Source organism: Carlito syrichta, unplaced genomic scaffold, assembly GCF_000164805.1.
Source record: "Carlito syrichta isolate Samal-C Ts95f unplaced genomic scaffold, Tarsius_syrichta-2.0.1 Scaffold302813, whole genome shotgun sequence".
Lineage (NCBI taxonomy): Eukaryota > Metazoa > Chordata > Mammalia > Primates > Tarsiidae > Carlito > Carlito syrichta.
Window position 1 is genome coordinate 454,320 of NW_007246909.1, and position 6,284 is coordinate 460,603.

A 6,284-nucleotide genomic window follows, 5' to 3' on the forward strand; every position below is an offset into this window, starting at 1 on the left:
GAAATTTACTTAATTTACTTGCTTGCATTTATCACTGTTACTACAATATTCAAATAGTTAATCTTAATGTGTGCAATTAAAAAAATTAATTAGTGATTAGAGGAATGTGACCCCCAAAGACACAACGTACAAATGTATGTCATAATCTCATTGAAGAGAAGAAAAAGCTTTTAAGAACTTTGGAAATGAGTGAAAATTGTAAGATTTAAGAAACCAAAAAACTACATATAAGCATTGGACATATGAGCAATGCTTGGACATATAAGCAATAGTTGTTAAAGCTATTTATCAGGGTCAATTTTAAAACTGCCATACATGTATACTATGTTTAAACAAATATGTGAATGGTAGGAACCATAGTTTTCACTGTGGGAGTAAGAGGTTACAGTGAGCAAGGGGATAGGTGAGAATAATCTAAGTAATAATAGATAAATGTTAGTCATCCATATGAACTCATGTTTAGTTAATATAGACACAGATGATAAAGACATGATAGGGACGTATGTACAAGTTAGTATAGACACTGAAATTTATTGCTCTGTCCTCTCAGAAGTCCTAGAAGGAACAAAATCCCTGCAGTAATGAGCATACTTAGTGTGAAGATCTTGGTTTTAATACTGTCTTTAAAAAACAAAAACTGGGGCATCTTGAATATCTAAAACACAGAACACACAAGATAGATGAACTTGGAATATCTATAGTGCCAAAATCTAAGAAAATGCTAAACTTAAAAAATGGAGTCATGACCAAGCGATACAGGAGTCAACTGAAAGAGTCCTCATGGTCAAATCTGGAACACTATGAACAAAATACACACACACACACACACACACACACACACATATGAATTGGAGTACAGTGCAAAGTTTAAAATAAATATCAATGAGTTCAAGCTGTTATAAATAAAATATTGAATAAATACATACTTAGTGTAGAAAAGACAAAGCTCAAGTAGAGAATTCCAAATTCTTTATGTATATACTCCATCACCGAGAAGGTAGAGCATAACTTGTCACCCTCTAAGTGATGGCCTTCTAACAAGTAGAGTATGGAAATGTGATGAAAAAGAAAAACTTTATCATGGACAAACAAGGAGAAACTTGACAAACACTAACTACCTCAGCCAGGTCAAGGCTATCATCATCAGTGATATCATGTTGATAGCATGTTTTCTTGATACACTATAATAAGAATAAACCTTTCATTTCTGTAGTTTTTCTCCCCAAACCTAATAATGATAAAAAGATCAGTAAAATCCACACTGAAAGATATTCTACAAAATTTCTGCCTCAAAACTGTCAATATCATCAAAAGAAACTATCACTATCATTAATTGTCATGTCTCTTTAGACCAAGAGTAATGTTTTAGCCTAGATGAGATCCTGGGACAGGTAAAAAAATTATATTACAACTAAGGAAATATGAATAAAGTTTTGACTTTAATATTGAATATTAATCATAGCACACTAGTTGTGCACTAATATTAATACATTTTTGTGACTAATATACTATAGTAATGTTAACCATAGGGACAATTGTGTATAAGATCCAACTTTCTGGAATATATTTGCAATATTTTTCTAAAATCTAAGACTTTTCTAAAATACAAAGTTTACTTAAAATACTAATTATTTGTCAGGTGTAGTAATCCTAGCAACTCTGGAGGCTAAAGTGGGAGGATCACTTGAGCCCAAGAGTTTGAGGCCAGCCTGGAAAACACAGTGAACCGCTAAAGACAAACTAAAACAACTCAATGTTAAGAAAACAAATGGTCCAATGCAAAATTTAAAAAAGATAAAAAATATAATAGATATTTTATCAAAGAAGTTAATAGATGGCAAATAACCACATGAAAAGGTTACTAATCATTGGTCATGAACACAATTAAAAAAATAATTATGTATGTGATACTTCTCATCTTTTAAAATGACTCAAATTAAAAACCATCTTACCATACCAAGTGCTAGAGAGAATTTGGAGGAACTGGAAACCTTATACACTACTGATAAAACTGTAAAATGGTAGGAAGACTCTGGAAAACAGTTTGTGATATCTTGAAAAATTAAATACATACAACTCATTTGATCAGTTATTCCACTCCTAAGTATTTATCTAAAACAAAATAAAGCAACTGTCCATGCAAATATGTGTACATGGATATTTTAAATAAGCTACATTTTGAATAGCCCAAATCTAGAAGAAACAAATTAAATACCCATCAATAGGTAAGTGGATAAACAACATACAGTGGTGTATTCACATTATTTTATATTACTCAGAAACATAAAGAGATGAGCTACTGACACATAAAACAGCCTTTAAAAGTAATGAAAGAAGCAATAAAAAAGAATATGCATTGTATGACTTTATTTGTAGAAAAGCTCATAAAAATGCAAACCAAGCTATGGTAGTAGAAGCTCAGTCCTTGTCTGAGGAAGGGAGCTTAAAAAAGAGTGGGGGGTTCAGTGGCTCAGCCTGTAATCCCGCGCCTTGGGAGGTTGAAGTGAGTGGATTGCCTAAGCTCGCGGGTTCGAGACCCGCCTGGGCAACTTGACGAGACCTCATCTCTACAATAAATCAAAAAATCAGCCAGGCGTGGTAGCGCGCGCATGTAGTTCCAGCTATTAGGAAGGCTGAGGCGGAAGGATCGCCGGAGCCCAGCAGGTCGAGGCTGCGGTGGCCGGGAGCGGCCACTGCACTCCAGTTTGGGCCACGGAGTGAGACTCCAACTCAAAAAAAAAAAAAAAAAAAAAAGAAGGGGGGTGGGGGGGGGGGGGGAATTAAAAGGACCAGGAGAAACATTTTGGGGATGATGGATTTGTTTTCTGCTTTGACTTTAGTGATTGTTTCAAGGATGTATTCATGTGTCACCACTCACCATGTTGCACACTTTTAATAAGTGTGGTTTACTGCATGTAAATGTATTATTTGTAAATTATATTGCAATACAACTTTTAAAAATGTGCTTTCAATAACACTTTTCAGATGCCATTCATCTGAAATCCATATATACCTTACTCCTTTTGTGTATCTATGTAAAATTTGATTTCAGGTTAAGTTAGGTTAAATATCAAGACATTGTAGACGAGATGTCTCCCATGTACTGCTGTCTCTCATATGCATTCTTCGTGTCATTGCATTAAGAGATCTGGTTCCTTCACTAACACAGAAGTCAAGAAAAATAAAAACATTTTTCCTCTTCTAAACTTTCTTTAGAATAATTTCCTGTGTTGATGTCTTGGTTTCCCTAGAGATGGTCAAAATAAAACAGATTCTAAGGAAGTTAAATAAAGACATCTTTTTATATCTTAAAGAGTAAGCAGTTTCTCAGGAAGATGAGTTTTAGCGACAGATAAATCAGTAATTATTCCTAGAAAAAATATTTACGGACATTCTCCAGGATATAATGCTAATAGTGAGATTTTTTTAAAAGCTTATTAAAATGAATATTTTAATTCAATATCAATACTTTTTATTAAAAGGTGTTTATTGAAACAATTGATGTATTTAACTTTGTCATATAAAAAACTGATTATTTTTATATTTATATTCCTTGTTTTTTATTTTACTGTGCTATAAATACAGTAAACTGAGCAGATGTTATACAGTTTAAGAGAGTTTTCAAAAGCATGAGGTAATTCACATCTCTACCAAGATATAGAATGTTTCCATTACCTCAGAAATTTTCCTCATGCTCCTTCCTAGTCAATTTCTTCTAAGACCAGGGACAACAATTTTGCTGACTTTTTCGTCAGATATTAATGATTTTCATTAGACAAATACAGATTAATTTGTAATAGGGTGTTAGTCATTCAATGCAATAAATATGCAGTTTATCCTAGTAAATCTGTTGAGTTCCTTTCTTCCTTAGATAGTTCTGTCTGTTTTACTGTTGTTTTTAAATTATAGATATGAGTCATGAAATAGCAGAAGTGATGAAGAGAAAAAATATTTAAACTTATAATTTGCAGTGCCAAACTCTGAATTTAAGGATAAGTAGAAAAGTGATTGTAGATAGTTTTATTTGCTAAGAATAATCCAAGTTTGCAAAATAATAAGCATGTGAGAGTTCTCCTGTCTGAGGGGCTCTAATTCTTTATGTCTGAAAGGGAAGGTATAATTTTAAAACAAAATGGTATGTGAAATTTGAAATTTTGAAAAAGTACAAGAAAAATGAGGTTAAAAAAACAGTAGCCTCATTTTAGAGTATGAAAAATTATGTAGAAAAGAAAAACAAAGCTAATGTATGAACACATTTTATATTAATTTGTCACACCTATGAAACAGATTACTTGTTCTGATTTTAACATCATCTTAGAGTAATTGTGTAGCTCTAGATCTGATAGTTTTTACACTAGATTTCAGATACAGAAATTTGAAACGTCTAAAGGGGTTTCAAAGTCTACAAAACTGAGAACCATCTCAGAGCCTATACAACTTGGCAATGCTCACATACAAAAGATTTCTAAAATAAGCAATCTCTCTTTACTCTTACAATTTTCTTTAATCTTTCTAATCCAAATAGGTGATACTATGCTGTTGAATATTGAAATATTATATTTTTTAAATCTCAGTCTGCTATAAAGTGAGAAGGGATAAAAGCTCAGAAACGAAAACTTGTAGAGCACTCTAGAAAATATGATTAATTTTGTCAATGATTTAGTCTATATTAAATTCATACATTTAAAAAGTTCAAAGATATTTTAATTTTTTTTTCAAAGTTATGACTCATTATACATGTAAATGGACCTTACTAGAGATGTTGTATTTCCTTGTTTTGGCTGGTGTCTCAAAGAAGCTAGAGGGTGGAAAGCCAGTTTTATCTCTTAGTGATCACCTAGTGACAGAAGTAAGTATTGCAGAGAGGGTTTAAAAAAAAGAAGTGGAAAAGCTTTTTTTCACATGTTCCGTGTCCCTAAATCCGTACTCCTGTAGGGAGAAAAGGAGGCACCTTTCCCTTCCATGATGTGAAATCTTCAGGGGAAGTACTTATACCTGGAATGTTGTCCTGTGTTGTTGCAGAGAAAAATGATTGTTTTGAGAACCAGCTTCAGTATAAATCTCTAAAATGTATTTCAGCAAAACATACTTGTGAGAGAAAGCAGACTTGTGTTAGTTTCACCTCCTTACCAGAAAATTACCTAGAGCAGTGGTTTCCAAAGTGTAGTCTGTGAACCACGAGCATCAGTGTCACCTGGGACCTTGTTCCAAGTACAAATGCTTGAGCCCCGACCTCCAATTATTGAATCAAAGGTTTGTGATTCGAAAGCTCAACAAAAGATTCTGATGCATGTTATTGTGAGAGAGGTAGTGCTTTCCTAGGAAGAGTCTGTGTGAAGAGAAACACCTATGGTTTCATGCAGAGAAGGAATCCACTGCCAGCAACCAGAACATGCATGTCAGAAATCCACACCAAAAAAAGTTATCTCAGAAAGGGTCCTAGGACAAAAAGATCTTGCCAGTTGTACCTTTATCATCTCCTGAGGGAATGAACTCTAGGTTACAGTTGCACTGGTTTTGTGAGTCTGTTTACTTTCCCTAATGCTGGTCTCTCTGAGTCCAACTTAGAACCTTGGTCTCTCTCTTGAATGCCCATTAGAACCAAGATCTTGAGGTGCTTTATAAAAATACCTAAACCTGGAAAATTAAAATTAAAACCGTGGGTAAAGTCCTGTGAATTCTGATCCACTAGGGTCAGGTCAGAAATCATAGATATGAGAGGTCCTGGACTAGAAAGAATTTGAGGGGGTAGACATTTAAAGAAAGAGAGAAAGAATGAAAGAGAGAGAGAGAGAGAGAGAGAGAGAGAGAGAGAGAGAGAGAAAGGAAGGAAGGAAGGAAGGAAGGAAGGAAGGAAGGAAGGAAGGAAAGAAGGAAGGAAAAAAGGAAGGAAGGAAGGAAGGTAAAAGAAAGAAAGAAAGAAAGAAAGAAAGAAAGAAAGAAAGAAAGAAAGAAAGAAAGAAAGAAAGAAAGAAAGAAAGATAAAATGAATCAACCTTCTTTTATCTCTATTGTGTGTCTCTAAGCCTGAAAGAGACCCTTAAGAGGGGTGGATAGAAGGAGAGAGAAGTTCTGCTGAACAGAACTTTTACACTACTAACTTCATTAATATTTCAGTTCACTCAACAAATATCTATGGATTACTTACTTTTCCACATATATTCTTCTAGGGTGTTGAGGATACAGAAGTGAAGAAAAAGCCAATATTCCTTTTCTCCTGGAGCTGGTATTTTAGTTGAATAAAAGACAAGAAACTGAGAAAGAATACAGAGCAGAGAAAGGGA